Below are 23,163 nucleotides of genomic sequence, written 5' to 3'. Positions count from 1 at the left end.
CACATTTAAGGGTTGTTAACATGAATGTAAGGAATATATATTATGATATGATATGATATGATTCTCAAATACTCTGTCCTGCTGACCCTTCACATTTCTGTATTCGGGCGAGTGTGTATTCTTCTTCTTCTTCTTCTTCTTCTTCTTCTTCTTCTTATTATTATTATTACTATTACTATAATTATTATTATTATTATTATTATTATTATTATTATTATTATTATTGTGTGAAGAGTTGTATCGGAAGTGCTTTATAGACTAAATTAATAATTTCTATCTTAACTGAAATATTTACATTATATTTCACACAGTATAGTTACAGGTAGCATAAATTCAGATAATGGTTTTTATATGGGAATCTACTTCTTGTGTTTAGAGGCTACATTTATACAGAGTTAATAATTTCTCCCCTATGTAACATATTTCCATGAAATTTTATACGCATCTATGCAAAAACGAATTATGCTCGTGTAATTAGGGAATTAGGGAAAAATTAGTGTTTCTGATAATTTTTAATGTTTTAATAGAAATTATGCTCCTAAAAGATGACTAGCCTGCCATATTTTTCGCAGTTGGTAACAAAATGCTAGATTCATGGATATACTCCATAATTTAGTTGTTCATTATATGTTCAAGAAGTGTTGAATTTTTCTTGGAGAAATTAAGCTCCTTCATCCAGACTCTGAAAAGTGGCTGCTGTCGAATTCGTAAAGCGCCACCAAGAGATGAATATAACATCTAAGTTTGCAGGATGTAGCAGCTAAATTTTAAGCCGTATAGAGTTTAATATTTGATTAATGTGTGGGTAGAAGAATTGAAAGTTAACTCAGGTTTACTTGTAATGCACAGCCTGTTAAATATGTCGTAAAAAAAAAAAAAAAAAAAAAAAACTAGTTGCACAAATCTCAGTAAACGTGCCAATTAAATGAATGCTAACGTATTATAGATTGCTTTTCGCGTATTAAATGAAAGTACACATCTTGTCCTATGACCTCCATAAGGGAAGGTTTAACAATATAAAACAGCCACTGACCCCACGAACAAAAATCAACTGAAGAGCGTGACTTAAAAAAAAAAAAAAAAAAAAAAAAAAAAAAAAAAAAAAAAAAAAAAAAACTCATGTTTTGTCCCACCTCTTACTGATATTGATGTTTTGTATGTTGTTGTGCACAATGCCTAGCTTTTGTTTAAGCCTAGATATTACTTAAACTTCGGTTATGATGAAGTTGATTTTCTTACATAGTTTTGCGTTCTGGACAACTGTGCGCCGGCATCTCTCGGAACATCCGAGATCAGGTCCCTATCCCCTCCACCGCAAAGTCAAATAGCGTCTGTCACTTGATTTTGAATATTAAACAAACATACCATCACGGCATTTCCGTTATGGCATCTGGTGTCATCAATAAGCTACAAATAAAGGAAAGAAAGAAAGAAAGAAAGAAAGAAAGAAAGAAAGAAAGAAAGAAAGAAAGAAAGTAGCACAGTCACTGTCCTGAACAAGGTACGCAAGTATTATTTTAATTAATGCGTATCGCCTACCAGCCGCCGAAACTATTCGACAGGAGAGTGAATATCCTACACGGTCCTGTAAAAATGTTCTGAATACACTAAATGACGTGTAATTTTTTTTCTATTATTAGGACAATTGAACGTGTCATTGCTCCTGCGGGTTGCTTTGTTTCACACCACAGAGAATTCAGGTTCTCTACCCCCCGGGATTCTAGAGATAAGAGAGCGATGAGGTTAAAGGAGTAGGCGTTTGTTCGTGTTTTTGTTTTTACTTTAGAAAAATTGCGAAACGTGACGCAATAGCGATAAGTTTTATGAACAAGTTTGCTGAATCGACCAATTGAAGGTAATTTATATTTTGCTAAAGAAGAGAGGAGATTAATGAAATCAGTTATTGTAATAATCGTAGTAGATTGAAGGAATTGTTTGTATTCAAACTCCTTTTGTGAAATAAGCTGCTCGGATGCTTATCAGGGTGACGGTTATAAATGTTATCGTAATACCCACCCGAGGTCACAAAGGTCACAGTCTTCCGCTTGTCCTTTCCTAAGCAGACCACGTCTGTACTATCGAAAATAATGAGTCACAGTTATAGTTTCGTGAAAGTAAAAAATGTTAGATAGGAGACAAGTAGCTACTCTTATACAATCATAATCACATTTTGTATCCAATATAGTATAAACGAGCTACATGTAAGTACTGTGTAAAGTTTCATTAAAACAATATATTATATATGAGACAAGTCACTAATTTTTGTCAAAACGCATCGTCTATAAAGGGGTAGTTTCTCCTCTTATACAGTAGTGACTATAGTGCGAAGTTTCATGGAAATATGTCACATTTTTAGTCCAGCTAGATTTGCTTTCTGGACCACTTTGAGCCTTGGCGCTTGTGATCGGTCGGACGGAGGATCACTCGTCCCGGCGGCGTTAACCCTTAATTTGGTAAATATATATAATGTGCAATATTATAGAACTGTGAAATTTTTTTTTAATTTTCCTAAGAAACTTTGTTATCCATCGTTCTATTAAAAAATTGTTTATTAACCTATAGGATACATTGCGATATTTGTCAAACAGGCTGTGGGAAAATGCTGATACGGTGAGGAATGGAAAGGGAGAAACCATTTATATTATTGAGGTGACCTTGAACTGAGGGTAGTAGGAACGAGACCTGGAGTACGGTACAACCGGCTCTTCCGAGAAATAACTAGTGGCCCTGAAAAGGGCCTTTTTGCGGGCAGGAGTACCTTTGTTAATTCAAGCCCTCTCGCCGCGGATGCGCCTAGCCAGCTGAATATCCTTGGGCATAATGGTCACGCGCTTGGCGTGGATGGCGCAAAGGTTGGTATCCTCGAAGAGACCGACGAGGTATGCCTCGCTTGCCTCCTGCAAGGCCATTACGGCTGAGCTCTGGAAACGGAGGTCGGTTTTGAAATCCTGAGCGATTTCACGCACCAAGCGCTGGAAAGGCAGCTTGCGGATGAGGAGCTCGGTGCTCTTCTGGTAACGACGGATCTCGCGAAGAGCAACTGTACCAGGTCGGTATCGATGGGGTTTCTTCACGCCTCCAGTAGCCGGTGCGCTCTTCCTAGCGGCCTTCGTTGCCAGCTGCTTTCGTGGAGCCTTGCCTCCCGTGGACTTACGCGCAGTTTGCTTCGTACGTGCCATCGCTTACTCCTTCGTCCTCGCAACCCAAGTTGACGCAATACAGTCGCGCCCGCTGCCCCCAAGAGGGGTATTTATGTCTTCGCCCGTTGAGAAGCCACGCCCCTTCCGTAATGTGATTGGTCCGCGGGTTTTAGTATATAAACCAAAAAATGACCCGCCGTCGAGATCATCATCACATCATTCTGCCGACGGACGAGGTACAGAGACGTACAACAGAGGCTCCACTGCATCTCCGAGAACTTCGCGTCACAGCATCGCAGTTTGGCCTTGAGATGAGCACCAGCAGCGGCGGGCGCGGACCGCCGCGACAACCACCTGACGCAGCAGTCGTCACGGACGATCACGGCGGGCAACTTTTCATCGTTCCGACAACTACGAAGAAGGGAAAGAAGAAAAAGAAGACTCACACTACCACGACTGGGACTACACTCGACCAACCTACAACTGACTCCCATGAGACCACTACGCTACAGACTAAATTGACAACACTAGACCCGTGGACCGAACTAAAAAACTGGCCGTCTGAAAGAGCGAACCGATCAGTAATGGTCGAAGACGCTGACCCAGACTTACTAGCGACGCTCCAACCTCCTCATCGAGCCGACACATTGACACTTGGACCAAGAACGAGAGTGTTCACATTCTCGACACGACTCAAACTACAGAAAGCTACGAGACCCGACCCAAAGCAATTCGGGAAGAAAGCCCGCTACATTGCGCCACCGACCGCAACTCTACAAGGACCTTGGACGCTACCGACTGATCCTCCTGCACCATCCCGATCCGTGAAACCCGACCGGCCCTCAGAAGGTCCTTCCTCTGAACCCACCAGACCCGAAACCCCTCCACTGCAACACATTCAGGACTCGTACTTTTACACCACGAGTGAATCTGCCTCTTCTGAAGGTTCAAATGAATCCGAAGGAGAGGTAGACCAAGACTGGCAGAACGCCAAGTCACGGCGCAAGAAGAAGACTCGACCAACCGCGAGCGCCGTTTCGACCACGGCAGCCGAGAAGGTCACGCCCAGTCCACAACCTGCTCCCCAGAATTCCCTTGCACCCACACCACCACCAGACCGAGACACCACAGCCGCAAGTGAACGACTCAAGAGCAGAACGACTGTGAAAATCACTAGACACACGACTGACAACAATAACCCACTGTTCATCCAGAAGCTTATAAGACAGAACAACTTAAACATGGAAACTCCGAGACAATACTGGGCCTACTCTACAGGAACGACGACACTTACCTTCCCGACGATTGACGAGGCGGAACGATTTGTTAAAGCCATACCGGCCAGAACTTTTGGACCGTCCGCACAACTTTTCATCGTCCATACACCATCTCACCAAGGACAAAGACTTCCACGAAACCGAGAGATCAGTGTCGTCATGAAGAATGTCGGCACCCAGATCCCGGAGGACGAATTGTTGCAGATTCTACGGGAAAAGTTCCCTGGAATCAAGCGCATCTCTAGAATAACCTCCGCCCAGACTAACCAGCCGACGCAGATGGTTCGACTTATAGTACAAGACGTGACCACAGCCGACCAACTTCTATGTGGAATCAACATAGCCGGACGTAATTACAAAGTCGAGCCAGCCCACGAGACAGTATTCCACAGACCGTGTCAGAACTGCGCCCAGTATGGACATGACAAAACCGACTGCCGAAACGACAAGACGTGTTTCACTTGCGGAAAAAATCCCGTCCACTGCAAACACCCACCAGACAACCAAGTCAAGTTCTGCGCCAGCTGCAAGAGCGATACCCACTATACGGGCCAAGCACGCTGTCCAAACTACCCCCGACATAACCCAACCCAACAAACTCCAACCCACATCCCGGTTCAAACACCCCAACAGATCCCTCCACCAATTCCTAAACCCTCACAATCCAGTCCAATCCAACTTCCCGAACCAAGACCTGGAATATCGTACGCCAGTGCGGTAAACCCGACAACGACCGACACGACAGAACCAACAACGGAACCGACACAGACTAACACCGAACAAATCGTAGCAGCAGCTCTAAATTCTGCAATGCAGAAAATAGAAAGCTACATCGACCAACAGATCAACAGACTGCGAGATGAAATTGTGATGTTCACAATTTCACTCCTCACGACAGACGCCCAACCCAAGACAAGACGAACGACTTTAGCAACAGCTAACCAGACAGCAAGACGGCTCTTACGCAGACAAGTTGCTCACCACTTTGTGGGTAACAAACTACAACTATCACTAGCACCACTGAAACGTGACACGACCAACCACAGACAAGCAACCAACAGCGGCCCTTCATAGGGCCGCGCGACAAAAGTAAACCACAACCAACACAGACAACAGCTTCATCCAGCCACATAAATCTGCAAGATAACAGCATCCAAGGCCAACGCAGCAGCCTGGTGTGAGCGGAGAAGACGCTGACCCGTAGAGAGTCCAACGAGCGAAGCCTAGCCGGGACCACGCCTCAACTGTCGCTACAGACAAAACATCGTAACCTGAAGAGGGCATATGTAAGACCCTAAAACAGGTTGCCCTTTGGGCAAACAACTTTGAGCTTGAGCTTGAGCCGTCGAGATCACTTTTAACCTTCGTCACACGAGCAACATGACTGGACGCGGCAAGGGAGGCAAGGGTCTTGGCAAAGGTGGAGCGAAGCGCCACAGGAAGGTTCTCCGAGATAATATTCAGGGCATCACGAAGCCGGCCATTCGTCGTCTCGCCCGACGTGGAGGCGTAAAGCGTATCTCCGGCCTCATCTACGAGGAGACGAGAGGTGTTCTCAAGGTCTTTCTGGAGAACGTAATCCGTGACGCTGTAACATACACCGAGCACGCGAAGCGGAAGACAGTCACGGCCATGGACGTGGTATACGCCTTGAAGAGGCAGGGGAGGACTCTCTACGGGTTCGGCGGTTAGACTGCCTACACACGTCTGCTGCCGAATCCGTCGGCAAAACGGCCCTTTTCAGGGCCATAAAATCCGTCTAAAAAGGGCAGTAGTTGTCGAGATTAATTTAATTCACCTTTACTGTGTGACCACTAGCTCAACAGGCCAGTGCGGAAAACAGAACTTATTTCGTAGGGGCACTTCAGTATCAGCAAAAGACGTTGTAAGAAATGCCTCTCCGTTTTTCAAATGGGTCTGACCCCAACGCTTGGTATATCAAGTGGAAAGACCGGATTCCTCTGTGAAGCCTTGCTCCTCGGATTATGTTACCTGTTACTGTAAACTTCTGTAAGTCAATAATCACTGTCCGAAGAATTGGTGGGTAATATGACAACGCAGGTAGGCAATGCTCACCAGACCGTAACAAGGAACCGAGGGGATTGACACATACTGAACATCACATCACCACGTTTTTGCAATGCCAACTTTTAGGTCATAGGAATCCAGTGTGGTAAACACTGGGGAGAAGAGGTACACATCGCATGTCAGAACACAGGACTTCGTCCTGTCAGACAACTTCCACGTATAGCTTGCGTCATTTCGGTTCGAACGAAACGACAGAGAGAGGGGAAATTCGAACGCAAATTGTCAAAGCCTTCGATTCCTACGAGAAGGTCATGTCATCATCTCAGTATTGGGGTTCCTGCGCGTGCGGCCAATATGTGCACCAACAAACAAACGCATTAGGAACTCTATTATAACGCCGTAAGTTGTTCACCAGTTATCGATTTCTTATTCAAAATTAGTTTCATTCGTAGTATGTAGTAAAGTAAACTAGTATATTCAAACGTATATGTCTAAAACCACGATGGGCACCAAAGAAGGGGACTTGTGATTATTTTCACGATAATCTCCATTACTCTAATATGATAGAAATATATTACATAAATTTCGAAGCCAACTATGTACCTTGGCATCATCATCTAATTTAATTCGTATTGTGTTAAATTATATAATAATAATGAAACCTTTCTATATGCATCAGTATAATGTGTTATCACACAATAGCCTAGTAAATGTACAACGGTTTCAAGTACTTCAGTGCGAACCTGGGACAACGACATCGTTCAGAGCACAAAATTACAGAATGATGATATTAAATCAGCCCACCGGTATAGAGAGAGAGAGAAAGTTGACACGCGTAATGAAATTACATTACGAAGCCGTGAGAGAGGATTAACAATACTGGCTATTTCTGACTTTTGTGAGGTTAGTGGGGCCCTTAAAAGGGCCGTTTTACGGAGAAGGGGCTTAAGCCTTCTTCTCGGTTTTCTTCGGGAGGAGAACCGCCTGGATGTTGGGCAACACACCACCCTGGGCGATGGTGACGCCGGACAGGAGTTTGTTCAGCTCCTCGTCGTTGCGAATGGCGAGCTGTAAGTGACGAGGAATGATCCTAGTCTTCTTGTTGTCACGAGCTGCGTTGCCAGCCAACTCGAGAACTTCGGCCGCCAGGTACTCCATCACCGCGGCCAGGTAGACTGGCGCACCGGCACCAACTCGCTCTGCGTAATTGCCCTTACGCAAAAGACGGTGGATACGGCCTACCGGGAACTGCAACCCAGCACGGCTGGATCGAGACTTTGACTTTCCCTTCACCTTGCCTCCCTTTCCACGACCCGACATGATGCTACTCCTACTTGCAGCTGTTTAACTACAAGAACGACGCCTCGCCCAAAATGATGCAGGGCCCGACGGTAACCTTCACTTTTACGCCAACGTCAATAATCGACAGCGGACCAATCGTAAAGTCACAAACGTTTGCGCTGTTTCTATTGGCTCGCACTGGGAAGGCAGTACGGCATTGTCCCTGCGACTTAAATATTTTTCTCCCTCCGGGCTCATCATCACATTCATCGATCAATGGCGGCATAGGTCGGACGGCGTGTTGTGGCCGCGTAGTTTTCACGCATTTTTATTCGTAATTTTCAATTGTGCAGTGTAAGATTAGAATTTAACTTGAATTATAGTGCCTTGTGAACATGTGTGAGTGTTAGCAAGACTGGAATATCAGTAATATTGTATCTATTCTCATATTTAATAACTTGTGTTTGGCTATAATGCTATCTCGGCCCCCTAGACTGAAGCGAATCAGTTGGTGATCAAGAAGACACTGGCGACCAAGTCGCTGCCTAGTGGATCGCCACGTACTGAGTGTTATCTAGGAAACTTTGCCGACTTGTCGCAGGAGTGAAACCTCCTAAGTGTGTTAACCTCTGTGCTCATCATTATTATTAAATTATTGTACACTAACTTTAAAGTGAGAAACCGTAACATTGAGTAACATTGAGTGTAGCTGATTACCAGGGAACATTTTAGACTTGCCGCGGAAGAGAGACCTGCTCAGTGTGTGTGAACTTCTGTGCTCATCCTCATTTTTGTTTTAAAATATTGTACGGTAACTCTCTTTTAACGAGAAACCGTAACATTGCATGTTGCTGTTCACTGGATGAACCCATAACGATAAACGCAGTGAGCCCCGCTCGACATATACAGTGTTGTAGGCGAGGAAATATCGACTAGTGCTGCACCAGTGTGATTGTACTGTAGAGCAACAACCAGTGCATAGCATCGCGCGGGATAGTTTTCTGTGAGTTCCGTTCTGAGTTGTGCAAAAGCAAATACTAACGACATGGAGGAGAACGAAGAAAGTGGCCAACCTCCACCATCACCCCATCTAGACCAAGCCTCCACCTCAACCGACATATCAGCCAACGTGAAGCCTACATTTGCCACACCACAGCCGAAAAAGAAGCAGAAGCGGAGGAGACCAACCCAACTCAGCGACACCAAGCCAGTGAAAACAGGTATGTCTAGTGCTGACCAGACGACAGACTCTAACAGTGAAACTGATTCAGAGAACGTCATATCTACACTGCTCAATAGTTTTTCTCCAACTGAATCAGACAGAGGGCTCTTCATCAGGCGGGGAACGAAATCAGCATTTAGAGAATTGAAGCAACAAAATGACCTAACTTTCACTTCTCACCTTCTTTCGCAAACAGACCGGGTGGTAATTTTCAGCTCTAGAGAACAGCTCTCCAAATTCTCAGCTAAATTCAGCCCTCTATATTTTGGCCCTAAAGCTATATTTGAAGCTCTACCAAATTCAACCCTTACGGCACCTTGGCTTACGGCGTTGGACAGAACCCGCACTCCCAACCTGCCCCCTTCTCCAGTACCAGAAACCCCGCCAAACCCCAGCGAAAACGATTGGAAAACCGTAACCCATGCCAAAAGGAAACCTGTCCTGACTCCAGCTATCCCTCAAACATCCACCCACACCGATCCTGCCTCTTCTGAACAAAAATACACTGTAAAAATCCATAATCACTCATTAAACACCAACAACCCCTTTTTCATCAAAGACCTAATCACACAAAATCATCTACAGATCCCTACACCTAGATATTTCTGGGCATACACCACAAGAACTACCACTCTCCTTTTTCCTAACATACAGACCGCAGAAAAGTTCGTCCACGCCATACCCCCTGACTCTTTCGGCCCACATGCAAAATTGATTCTCATGCCAGCACACATGTCAGCCACTCAGCCACCCCCTCCCAAAGATATCAGCGTGGTCATAAAGTCTATTGAACACAGCATTTCTATGGACACTCTCAAACAAGAGTTACTCGACCAAGGCTACAAAGTCAAAAACGTAGCAAGGATCATTTCGGCACAGACCAGAACCGAAACCCAGTTAGTGAGAGCTTTCCTCGAAGACGTGGAAACTTCAGACGCCATGTTGAGAGGCGTGCTACTATGCGGAAAGTTCTACAGAGTCGAACCTTCGAAAGAATTCGTAAGACTACGCCCATGCTTACAATGCGCGCAATACGGACATGATAACAGTACCTGCAACAACATCCCTAAATGCCACAAATGTGGACAGAATCCTAATATCTGCAAGACAAAGCATACGACCAACGAGAAATACTGTGCCACTTGCGACAGCAAAGACCACTATACGGGACAAATAATATGCACCAAATACCCACGTAACCCGCAATCCCTACAACCTCTCGAAAACAAACCCCGCCATGTGGCAATCCTAGCCTCATCCCCCACCCCGCCCATCAAACCCTCACAAGCCTTCCCCGCTCTTATACCAACACCTTCACAAAGCCCCAACAACACAACATTCGCCTCAATCACAAGAGAGGGTACACCAAACATCACTACCAGCTCACCAGTGAAAACCTTAGCCATCCCAGAACCTCATCCCACTCCCACCCCAGAAGCACGCAAAGCCACGACATCCAAGAAAACAGACGACAGTATACCGGTCGACCTAGAGACAGTCAAGACAATAACCAAAAACCTAGAAAAATACATAGACGACAAGATCTCAGCCCTAGAAGACAAACTCATGACTTTCATAGTAGCACTCCTGGCGTCTGATGAAACTCCTGTCAAGAGGAAGGCTACACTCAAAACGGCTAATACTACAGCCAAAAAGATCCTCAAAAAACGTGTACTGCACAACTTCATCGATAAAAAACTGAGAGTGACCATAGAACCCATGAACTTCCCTCCCCAACATAAGACCCGCACGAATGATAACGCTTGTCGAGCTAATGACCGAAGCAACACCGATGTACGCCCGAGCTCCTCCACCACCACGTAATGGGCCACCACGCACGACAGAGACATGACCTGACTATTATACACAGCAACATACGTAACCTTTACGGTAATCGCACCGAACTGGAGCACTTAATTTTGGAACGCGACCCGGACATAGTTAGCCTAAATGAAACCCATCTAGGTGTGAATGATAAATTTACAATGCGTGGATATCGTTTTATCCGTAAAGACAGAAATCGCCGAGGAGGGGGAGTTGCTTTACTCTGTCGCGACACACTTCCTATAACTGACGTCACGAACCCTCCACAATTCAACAACTTTGAACATGTCACTATCAAACTCGCCATACACAATTACCCCATATTCATCACCACACTCTACGTCCCACCAAACGCGCCATTCCCCACGCCACTCATCAACCATCTCAACACAAATCATAAATCCATAATACTCAGCGACCTGAATGCATCCAACATTGCACTTGGAGACAGAAGGACAAACGCAGCAGGGCGACAACTAGAACTTATTCTTCACCGCACCGACTTCAAACTAATACCTACAGCCCCAACTAGATATCCACAAACAGTCAACGATATCCACGCCACAACCCCAGACAGAATACTGACAACACCACCAATATTTAATAGAGTGCTCCAGGCCGAAATTCTTCCCCCACTGAACAGCGACCATTGCCCAATCGAACTAAAAATCACCACCCCCATTTGGAGCCCAACAGCCCCAATTACCCCTAGAAAAAGTTATAAATATCATCAATCGGATTGGGATACATTTACAGAATACTTTGACTTGAACCTCCCCCCTCCCTCAGAAATCAAATCGTTAGAAGACCTTGAAAATGCGGACGAAATACTGCTAAAAGTTACGTGTGACGCTAGAGACAAAGCGGTGCCGCGCACGAGAAATGACGGAACAATAAGAAGACGATTACCCCCGTATATCATCGACATTATCAAGACCAAGCGGCGAGCACACAGACTGTATATGAGAGACCACAGTGATGATAACAGAAGACTCTACCGAAAACTCCAACAGGACGTTCGGAATGCAATACAACACTACGAACAGACAAAATGGAGAAACATTATCAACCAGCTAAACTCTAATCACAAAGACAACCCTGGTAGGTTTTGGAAACTGATAAACAAGTTAAAGGGCAACACCTTCCCACAATATCCTCTCATAAACCAACATGAAGTCATATTCAACACAGAAGACAAACTGGAACACTTCCACCGCATCCTATCCCGAATACACACCGTCCCACACCATCCAGATTACAATGAACCACACTACAATGCAATCACCGCACAAATCGAGAACAACCCAGACATATTTAATCCCTTGCGCATACCTTACGAACCACAACCATTGGATCACCCCATCATAGCGCCCATAACGACACAAGAAATAGAACATGCCATTCACAAAACACGAAACACCGCAGCCGGCCCCGACAGCATTCACAATATACTCTTCAAAAATTATCCTCCCACAGCCTTAAACTACCTCGCTAACTTGTTTACAGCAAGTCTGTATATTGGCGCACTACCAGCCCGATGGAAGCTCGCACATATACTTATGTTTCCAAAACCTAACAAAGACGCCACTGACGCAAACAACTATCGACCAATCAGCCTGACCCAGACCATCTGCAAACTAATGGAAAGAATCATAAACAATAGACTACACCATTTCATTGAGGACAATGACATCATCCCAGACACACAAGCCGGATTCAGAAAAGGCATAGAAATCCCAGACCAAATCCTCAAAATCTTGACACCAATTGAATCCGGCTTTGAGAGACACATGACATCAACAGTGGTGACAATCGACACAACCAGAGCATTTGACTCCATTTGGCATGACGGACTACGATATAAGCTACACAACATCGGCCTTCCCCCACCCCTAACCCGCTGGCTATCAGATTTTATTCGTAACAGAACCGCCCACATAAAAATTAACAGCTCCCTATCCCAACCATTCCAAATTGAAGGCGGAGTCCCACAGGGCACAGTACTCTCCCCAATCCTTTTCAATATATATGTTTCTGACATCCCCATCCCACCCCGCGAAGGCGTACATATCGGACAATTTGCTGACGACATTATTATCACAGCCACAGCCCACGACATCAGATACACAAACAGCCATGTCAACGAAACACTACGGAACCTAAACGTCTGGCTAGACATGTGGCGCATGAGAATCAATCCTGCAAAGTCACAAACAATGATTCTAAAAAAGAGACGCTACCCCAAAAAACTCATGAGAGATCGTTATGCCATCCGCTGCAAAAACTCCATAATCCCATACACCAACCACATCACATACCTCGGCATCACCATATCAAACAAACTGAAACTACACCGTCACGTCATCAACATCAAATCACGCATCACAAACGCCATCAAACTCCTCTACAACGTCGCAGGCAACCAAGCAAAGCCAGGGTGCCGGCCACATACAACAGCTCTAATTTACAAATCAATTATCCGACCGTCACTTTTACACGCGTCCCAGCTGTTCTCCAGAGTATCTAACTCTCAACTTTCTCAATTAGAATCACTGGAACGTAGACTTCTACGCAAAACATTTCAACTGCCACGAAACACACAAAATAGAACAGTATACACCATCTCTAACATCAAACCCATCACCCTATATATACAACACAAAAACATAAAATACACACATAAAGCTATTAATAAAAATTTCACCTCTGTACTCTTCCAAACAATACCACCCGGTCAGCCCCACCTCACAGTCTCCCGTCTGATGAATGACCACCAAGAATACTTAGCAAGGCAGCACTAGACAACCACACACCAAACAACCTCTCCCCCGTGCTTTCTTCTTCAAGCAAAACTATCTATAACACAACAAAATCTAAGACCTGAAAAGGGTTATACAAAATCCCTAAAGCAGGTCCACGGCACAGATGTTCTGTGTCCAAATGTCGTCGTCGTCGGGCTCATCATCAGACGAGCACCATGCCCCCCAAAGCTTCCGGAAAGGCTGCCAAGAAGGCCGGCAAGGCCCAGAAGAATATTTCGAAGGGCGATAAGAAGAAGAAGCGCAAGAGGAAGGAGAGCTACGCCATTTACATCTACAAGGTTCTGAAACAAGTTCACCCAGACACGGGAATCAGTTCAAAGGCTATGAGCATCATGAACAGCTTCGTTAACGACATCTTCGAGCGCATCGCCGCGGAAGCTTCGCGGCTCGCGCATTACAACAAGCGGTCGACCATCACCAGTCGGGAGATCCAGACAGCCGTCCGTCTCCTGCTACCCGGTGAGCTGGCCAAGCACGCCGTCAGTGAAGGGACCAAGGCCGTCACAAAATACACTAGTTCCAAGTAAGCGGGAGTGCTTGCTAGGGAATCAGCAACCGGCCCTTTTAAGGGCCACAAGTTATTCATAACAGAGTAGATGAATGAAGAACAACAGCGTTTCCCACCGAGTGAAAATTTAAATAATCACCCCGATAACACTTCTAGGATAGATAATACATTATAGGCAGTCCATGGGAGACTTGGATCCACGAGGCAAATTCGTTTCCTTAATAGTTTCGTACGACTTATATGAGAGCGCGGTGTCATTCCTACTCACTTGGCAGCATTAATTGTTGAGGGAAAACAACTTAGAAGGTAACTTGTCGACCGCGGTCATAATCCTTCCGCAGGCCACTACTGAGAATCTGTGGACATACGGGTAATCTATCTTTATTGAAACTCGGGTTCATAACATACGACTGATACTTTATATATCTGTCACGTAATCCATCAAGAGACAAATGTCCCCCCCCCCCTAGTCAGTAGCGAGCTTCAGTCCATTCGTAGTAGCCGCCGGTGCAAGAAGTGAATTGAAGTTTGTGTGAAGTTCCGTAGTATGGCATGAAAATGATGTCGAAAATCCGACTACAGTTCCACAACCATGTGGTTGAAAGGAGGCTCCGCTGTTGAACAACAATCCACCTGTGGCTTAACTTAGAATGCCGACTAGCTGTTTTATTAATCCCGTGTCAATCCAGCAGTGTGTGACGTTGAAACGTAACCAAACTGCCGTTGATAGATAGATTTATCATCTATCCCAATGACATCCAACGAGCTTGGTAATTTAGGTACAGAGTCTAAGCAGGCAGTTTACGTGTGTGTGTGAGCGAGTGCAGGTTTTATCGAGTGCACCCCAATCCCATCGTCCTCAAGTGCCTACAGATTACGCAGTTTCATCGGCAACGGCCATACCATGTTGAAAATACCGGTTCTCGTCCGATCACCGAAGTCAAGCAACATTGGGCGTGGTCAGTACTTGGATGGGTGACCGCTTGGGAACACCACGTGCCGTTGGCGATTTTTTTTTTTACGTCACTATTTCCAGCGTGTTCTAATAAGACTTATGGGATATTATGTTCCCTTCCCTATTCCAGCTATAGCTTGGATGATGACGCCGCTGCATAATTGTAGAGTAATTGATAATTCTTAAGTACTTGCAGCTCCGTATTGAAACTTATGACTGGTAGCATATTCATATGAGACGGTTCACTTCTCTGCGTTTTCTCGAAGAAGGGAATATGTATTCAGGGGATTGTGAACGTACCTCGCGCTCTCCCTAGAAGTTAGAGACATTTTAGGTAAAGAATGTAATATACTGTACATATATGGCTAATTAAAATCCCATTAGTTACTACATTTCAGTGGGTAGTACAAATTCCATAATGAAAATATCTCTGTCCTAGTAGTTGTATCCTTTAAAGAAGCTCGTTGTTTTCCCATGATGAAGGGCAGAACTTGGTCGGTAGAAATTTAAACAGACTGCATTATCAGACCAGGCGTTATTTCAATATCAGCGTTTAGTTTAGGAAATATAGCAATAGCGGAGTTGGGAGAAGTAGTTATAGCATGTACAGTAAGTATAAACAGTTCGCTGTACTGTACAGTGAATATAAATATTTGAATGTACGATGGCAAAACATCAGACATACAGTACGTAGCTCACATATCTTTAAAAATAAATAAATAAATAAATAAATAAAAATAAAGAAGACATTCTGAGGAGTGAGTGGAAAGTGCATATTATAATGAATATTTTTAACTCTCAGTTGACATTGAGAGAGAAAGCCATGCATCGGGGAACCGGTGACTGTTTTTGCGTTACCTTCTGCTATTGGCGTTGTTGGTTAGTAACGAATGAAAGGGGTAGGACGCGGAATCAAATGTCAAAAAACGATAGGGAAATAATAGTAACTGGTTGTATTTCGATCGAGCTCGGCGTGCTGATTCACCAGTGGGGTGTTTCACAAAGTTTACAATCTTTGGAAATTGTGAACTCTGTTTGTAAACTTCTGTTTCACAATCTTTGTTTGTAAAGGTGGACTGTACAAAGGAAATCAAATCTTTACGAATGAAATTTTGCGCTCTTTACAAGTGATATGTTTGTTTCACAACGAAGGAGTAATTTTACAAACGTGTAAACTAAACTTTACTAGTGAAGTTAGCACATTTTCTACAGTAGCCCTGTTGAAATAGCTTCTAATTGTGAATGAAAAAAATAAACACATATGTATAAAATCAATTTTATAGTAACAGGGTACCATTAAGAATTACACTGAAGCAGTTGTGATGTTATTGAGTAGTTCTAGCGACTCAGACGAAGATTTTGCATTTAGGCCTAACGTAGAATTTTCCGGCCACGTTCGTATCATTGTACGAATATTAATGAAAGGTTTCGAATGAATCCCGCGCTATACTTCAGAATACCGCGTTAGTTCTTATATACGAGGAACGTATTTAATAAATACTCGCACTTAAAGAAGAAAAACTTTGCACCGAAAACCAATCACTTAATAATGCAATGTCGGCATTACTTACGCAGTATTCTGAAGTCGTTCCGAATCCCATTTCGCTGTAATCTCTCCTACAAGATATGGGACATCACATGCAACATCTGAAAGGGAAAAGTGGTGCCCTAACCTCAAAGCGAGAACTGCATTGGTTGCATAGTAGCTCTCAGTTCCCTGCGTTAGCAGATAAGAACGGAATTTATAAGATTACAGTGTGCAAAAGTTCACACATGGTAGTTGATGTTGTTACAAGATTGAAAAAACTCGAGGCGGGTTATTGATCACCGAATGTGCTTACTCGGGCAAAGGATTTTTATGCTCCTCCTGCTGGGTTCCCTAATGTTGGCGAGGTTATGGATGAAACAATAAAATATACTGATGGACCAGCAGAGAGCGAAGTTGATTTTAATGGATGGACATGTTAGCTGCTCTATCAACTGCATATAACTACGTGGGTCAAATCCATTATTTATCAATTATTTGAATGAATTTCGCGCTAACTTTCGTCAGTTAAGTCGTAGGCTAATTAATGCATTGGTATGCTCGACCAATTGCATGCCGCGAAACTCCGTTGTCGCCGATGTAGCAAAATCTAAATAAAATATATATAAAAAAATATAAACATGTCCATCGATAGTTCTAAAATTACAGCTACTTTACCTCTGATCCTTAGTGATTTTTGTAAACTGTCGTTGGCGATTTTGTTCAACCAATTATGCGTATTTGTAAGTTTGTTTCGCCGATTTTGTAAAGTTCGTTAAAACATACAAGTGAATAAGATTGCATTGTGAAACACAGTTAACAAGCATATGTAATATTTCCGTTGTTAATTGTATATTGTTAATTTGTAATTTGTTAGCGTTGTGAAACATGCCCCCATTTACCTTTAGAGGTAATATCTACATTAATATTTAGTTAAAATTTAAAGAAATTTTAAACGAATGGAAGCTGCATTTTAATTCACCCCAAATTACTATGTTCCCTTTCAGATTATCAGCTGTTGTTGTTGTTGTTGTTGTATTGTAAGTTCTCACTTATTGTTAGCTAGCCGTACCCGTTCGCTCCGCTCCACCTGTTAGAAATAAATATAAAGTAATTACATAATTAAAATAGGACGTCTGATCCAGGGAACAACTTTTACAACAGCGCAAGATAATCTGCTTCGCATATTACCCAATTTTTTTTTAGCACTGCATTTATTGCATATATATTTTATGTATTTTAACACGATTCAATTGAGCATAGTTAAAATATGAATTATTAAAATAATGGATTGCCAAGCTAAAGTACTATTACTGCATACTAAATCAATACACTCTCGTTGTTCGTTAATTCTCTGAGATTAAAATGCGTGTACATAAATATTATTTTAAGAAATACAGAAAACGAATGTACAAAATAGCCTATCAAATTTTCTGTGCATAAGAAGCTATTTTAATCTTACCTGTCCTCGATTTACTCAGACGTTACTGTAATAACATTATAGCATTATGTCCATCTAGAGAAACTACAGTTTCCAATGGTGAAATAATAACTAATTATACAAATCAGTTAATTTACGAGCTTGTGATATTACTTCATACAAACACAGAAACATTCCCTGTAGGCTATGTTTAATAGCTTTCGATTGTTTGTTGATGTCCAAGGCCCCTGTTTCGATTGTTGTTGTCCAAGGCCCCTTATAGACGAAGTCATTTGTTCTTAATTCATTGCACCGTCTTAGATAGCGTTATTTTAATTTTAAAACTCATTTATCTCATTAAATATCAGTCCTATCAAAATGTTGTAAAAAAATAAAACTTAACGGAAATCATTTTTAAAGGAACATCTGTTATGTAACATTTTTTCTCAAATATCAATAATAAGCGAGATATTTCGATTTATTTAATTCAGGCCCCCTTATAACTCCCCTTTTAAATAATGTATTTCGAATGCCATATAGCCTAAAATCTAAGTTACAACAAACTTAATTTATATTCCAGTTTTCATATAAATCGGTTCAGCCATTATCGCGTGAAAAGGTAACAAACATACAGACAGACATACAAACAAAAATTTCAAAAATGCGATTTTCGGTTTCAGGGTGGTTAATTATATATGTTAGGACCAATTACTTTTGGAAAATCGAAACTTACCAGAAAAATTTCGGCTACAGATTTATTATTAGTATAGATAGTACGAGATACGACCGCAATTTTGTACGACTAGTGTAATGAAGGAATGCAAAAAATTATTTTGGAACTTTGCAATGTTAGTCTATCATTAAAATAAAATTAAATCTTAATTCGTCCCTTTTGCAGGAGTCTTCTTCATCCAGTATGTTGTTGGCTGATATGGAGGAGGAGGGGGGGGGGACATGCTCTAAAGGGATTAAATTTGCTTAGCAAATCGATATGGTGACTAACGCTTGCAATGCGTCATAGCTATAATTGTACTGCGCGGTAATTTCAGAGTAATAAGAGTTCAGTTCAGGGATCTGCTAATTTCTTCATATTGTGTTCGGCAATGGAATAGTACCGCAGTAGCATTAAGAGGTTTTTATAATTTGAACTGATATGTGCAGGTATATTGACCCCCCCCCCCTCCCACCGCTGGCCGACGCGGACTGCAATGACAACAGTAAGCCACACGTCATACGTAAGCCTTTCTTCTTCTTCATCTTTGCTCGCCTGGCAAATACAGTCTTGGATTTCACATATTCAATTTTTCACAGTCCCAACTCCCTTGCATGGACGTGTTTTCACGTACCTTTAAAGTTTCTCCTCTCATTCATTCAGTCTATTCGCAAGCCTGAGGGTTTTCCGTGGTTTTCCCTAAGGAGCTAAGACAAATGTAGGGATGAGCCCAGAAAGAAAAGGGCATTCACTTCCTTAGACCCTGGTAACTGCTCTTTTTAGAGGAAGGAGGAGGAGAAAGAAACCCCCCCACCCCCACCGACGTGGACTGCAATGACAACAGTAAGCAACACGTTATATGTAAAGCCTTTATTATTATTATTATTATTATTATTATTATTATTTACAATGGGACTAAAGGTGGTGTAGATACACTATGTCAAATGTGCCACAATCTTTCCTGCAATAGAAAGACGAGGCGCTGGCCACTAGCAATATTTTACAACATGCTAAATATTGCAAGTATAAATTCATGGATAATTTATAGTTAGAAGAACTCAGAAAACAATATCAAGAAAACAATTCATTTTCCAATTGTGTGAAGAGCTGACAAAACCGTGGATGCAGCACCGCTTTGCACGTCCTACTTTACACCGATCTCTGCGGGCAACAATTGAAGAACATCTGAACATTGCTGTGCAACAACAATGCCAGGTAATGCAGCCAGATGGTGAACGTACTGTTTGCTATAAATGTCCTGCAAAGAAGAGGAGAATGATGACAACATTTTGTGGACTTTGCAAAAAGGGGTTCTGCAGAGAACATCGCGCTGTTGTTTGCACTAATTGTAAATAGGACAATAACATGAACGTAAAGACTTTATGACAAACTTAAAATTAAATGAACACTAATGGCTACGAAAAGTGTAAAAGTTGTTAAATGTGTGATATTGAGTTGATTTCAGTTAATTAAAATGTGAGTAGTAAAAATTACGAATGCTTACCTTTAACATGAGTACAGTGATGATTACCTGTCTAGGGTTAAGTAGTCGCGTGGTGAGTTTAGGAATTCCCAGACCACCTCTAAGATTGTTTAAAATAAAGGTATTGTAATCGTACGTTTCTGTCTTTTGTCAATAGTAACGTTGACCTTTCTTTTTCGAGAAAACAAAATCTGTTGTACAGTTAAAGGTACTGAAATAGTAAGAAATTTTCTGAAATCCCCACGCGTTTGCAAGTGTAAGTCTCTGTTGTAACCTGTTGATTTACGAGAGACTGCGTGTGCTTCCGTACAGTGTTTCTAAAATGTGCAGTAACGAGTCAGAAATCATTGGAATGTAGTGTAGGTGTGTTTGTTATAACCGGGAATCAATCCGCAGTACTTGACCAATCAACTACGGGAAATATCAGAAAAATTGGCAGGAGTTAGCAAGAAAAACAAAGGTAAAATATCACGTGAACGAGCACCGATACCGAGCACTATGTACAATATACCCTAGAGAAAAAGACAAGAAAACAAAAGTCAACCGCTGCAAGTGTTACGAAGTGGTGTGTGAAACATATAATGAAGAATGTCTGCGGGAAGCGCATCTAGTGAGATAAAGGGTGAAATGGAGGATTCTGCTAAAAATAAAGAAAGGAAGAAAAATGTTTACAGTTAATACAAGTATTGTTTTCTCTTGTGGGTTTATGTTTAGTATAATAGATGTGTGTGTGTGTGTGTGTGTGTGTGTGTTTCATTAAAAATTAGCATATCCTTAATGAATACATCCTAAGTGGTATAAATGAAATTGTATAAACTGCAGGGAATCTTAAAATATGAAAATTGCGATAGTTGTTTTCTTTACAGTCCGACCTTTTTTAATAAACTAGTGTGAGATATGAAGTTTTGCACATTTAAGGGTTGTTAACATGAATGTAAGGAATATATATTATGATATGATATGATATGATTCTCAAATACTCTGTCCTGCTGACCCTTCACATTTCTGTATTCGGGCGAGTGTGTATTCTTCTTCTTCTTCTTCTTCTTCTTCTTCTTATTATTATTATTACTATTACTATAATTATTATTATTATTATTATTATTATTATTATTATTATTATTATTATTGTGTGAAGAGTTGTATCGGAAGTGCTTTATAGACTAAATTAATAATTTCTATCTTAACTGAAATATTTACATTATATTTCACACAGTATAGTTACAGGTAGCATAAATTCAGATAATGGTTTTTATATGGGAATCTACTTCTTGTGTTTAGAGGCTACATTTATACAGAGTTAATAATTTCTCCCCTATGTAACATATTTCCATGAAATTTTATACGCATCTATGCAAAAACGAATTATGCTCGTGTAATTAGGGAATTAGGGAAAAATTAGTGTTTCTGATAATTTTTAATGTTTTAATAGAAATTATGCTCCTAAAAGATGACTAGCCTGCCATATTTTTCGCAGTTGGTAACAAAATGCTAGATTCATGGATATACTCCATAATTTAGTTGTTCATTATATGTTCAAGAAGTGTTGAATTTTTCTTGGAGAAATTAAGCTCCTTCATCCAGACTCTGAAAAGTGGCTGCTGTCGAATTCGTAAAGCGCCACCAAGAGATGAATATAACATCTAAGTTTGCAGGATGTAGCAGCTAAATTTTAAGCCGTATAGAGTTTAATATTTGATTAATGTGTGGGTAGAAGAATTGAAAGTTAACTCAGGTTTACTTGTAATGCACAGCCTGTTAAATATGTCGTAAAAAAAAAAAAAAAAAAAAAAACTAGTTGCACAAATCTCAGTAAACGTGCCAATTAAATGAATGCTAACGTATTATAGATTGCTTTTCGCGTATTAAATGAAAGTACACATCTTGTCCTATGACCTCCATAAGGGAAGGTTTAACAATATAAAACAGCCACTGACCCCACGAACAAAAATCAACTGAAGAGCGTGACTTAAAAAAAAAAAAAAAAAAAAAAAAAAAAAAAAAAAAAAAAAAAAAAAAAAAAACTCATGTTTTGTCCCACCTCTTACTGATATTGATGTTTTGTATGTTGTTGTGCACAATGCCTAGCTTTTGTTTAAGCCTAGATATTACTTAAACTTCGGTTATGATGAAGTTGATTTTCTTACATAGTTTTGCGTTCTGGACAACTGTGCGCCGGCATCTCTCGGAACATCCGAGATCAGGTCCCTATCCCCTCCACCGCAAAGTCAAATAGCGTCTGTCACTTGATTTTGAATATTAAACAAACATACCATCACGGCATTTCCGTTATGGCATCTGGTGTCATCAATAAGCTACAAATAAAGGAAAGAAAGAAAGAAAGAAAGAAAGAAAGAAAGAAAGAAAGAAAGAAAGAAAGAAAGTAGCACAGTCACTGTCCTGAACAAGGTACGCAAGTATTATTTTAATTAATGCGTATCGCCTACCAGCCGCCGAAACTATTCGACAGGAGAGTGAATATCCTACACGGTCCTGTAAAAATGTTCTGAATACACTAAATGACGTGTAATTTTTTTTCTATTATTAGGACAATTGAACGTGTCATTGCTCCTGCGGGTTGCTTTGTTTCACACCACAGAGAATTCAGGTTCTCTACCCCCCGGGATTCTAGAGATAAGAGAGCGATGAGGTTAAAGGAGTAGGCGTTTGTTCGTGTTTTTGTTTTTACTTTAGAAAAATTGCGAAACGTGACGCAATAGCGATAAGTTTTATGAACAAGTTTGCTGAATCGACCAATTGAAGGTAATTTATATTTTGCTAAAGAAGAGAGGAGATTAATGAAATCAGTTATTGTAATAATCGTAGTAGATTGAAGGAATTGTTTGTATTCAAACTCCTTTTGTGAAATAAGCTGCTCGGATGCTTATCAGGGTGACGGTTATAAATGTTATCGTAATACCCACCCGAGGTCACAAAGGTCACAGTCTTCCGCTTGTCCTTTCCTA

The 23,163-nt window shown here is 41.8% G+C and overlaps 1 protein-coding gene and 1 non-coding gene across 3 annotated transcripts in view; one reads left to right on the top strand and one right to left on the bottom strand.

Moving 5' to 3' along the window:
- cher (filamin protein cher) overlaps positions 1-23,163 on the bottom strand; it is a 1,020,924-nt gene that overhangs the window by 338,575 nt on the left and 659,186 nt on the right. The window lies entirely within an intron of this gene.
- LOC138708266 (5S ribosomal RNA) lies at positions 14,992-15,110 on the top strand. The gene has a single exon (XR_011334671.1). It is a non-coding gene; the product is annotated as a 5S ribosomal RNA (ribosomal RNA).

This window comes from Periplaneta americana, chromosome 10, assembly GCF_040183065.1.
Source record: "Periplaneta americana isolate PAMFEO1 chromosome 10, P.americana_PAMFEO1_priV1, whole genome shotgun sequence".
In the NCBI taxonomy this organism is placed as follows: Eukaryota; Metazoa; Arthropoda; class Insecta; order Blattodea; family Blattidae; genus Periplaneta; species Periplaneta americana.
The sequence above is the reverse complement of the archived record's forward strand: the minus strand, read 5'-3'. Positions and strand labels throughout refer to the sequence as shown.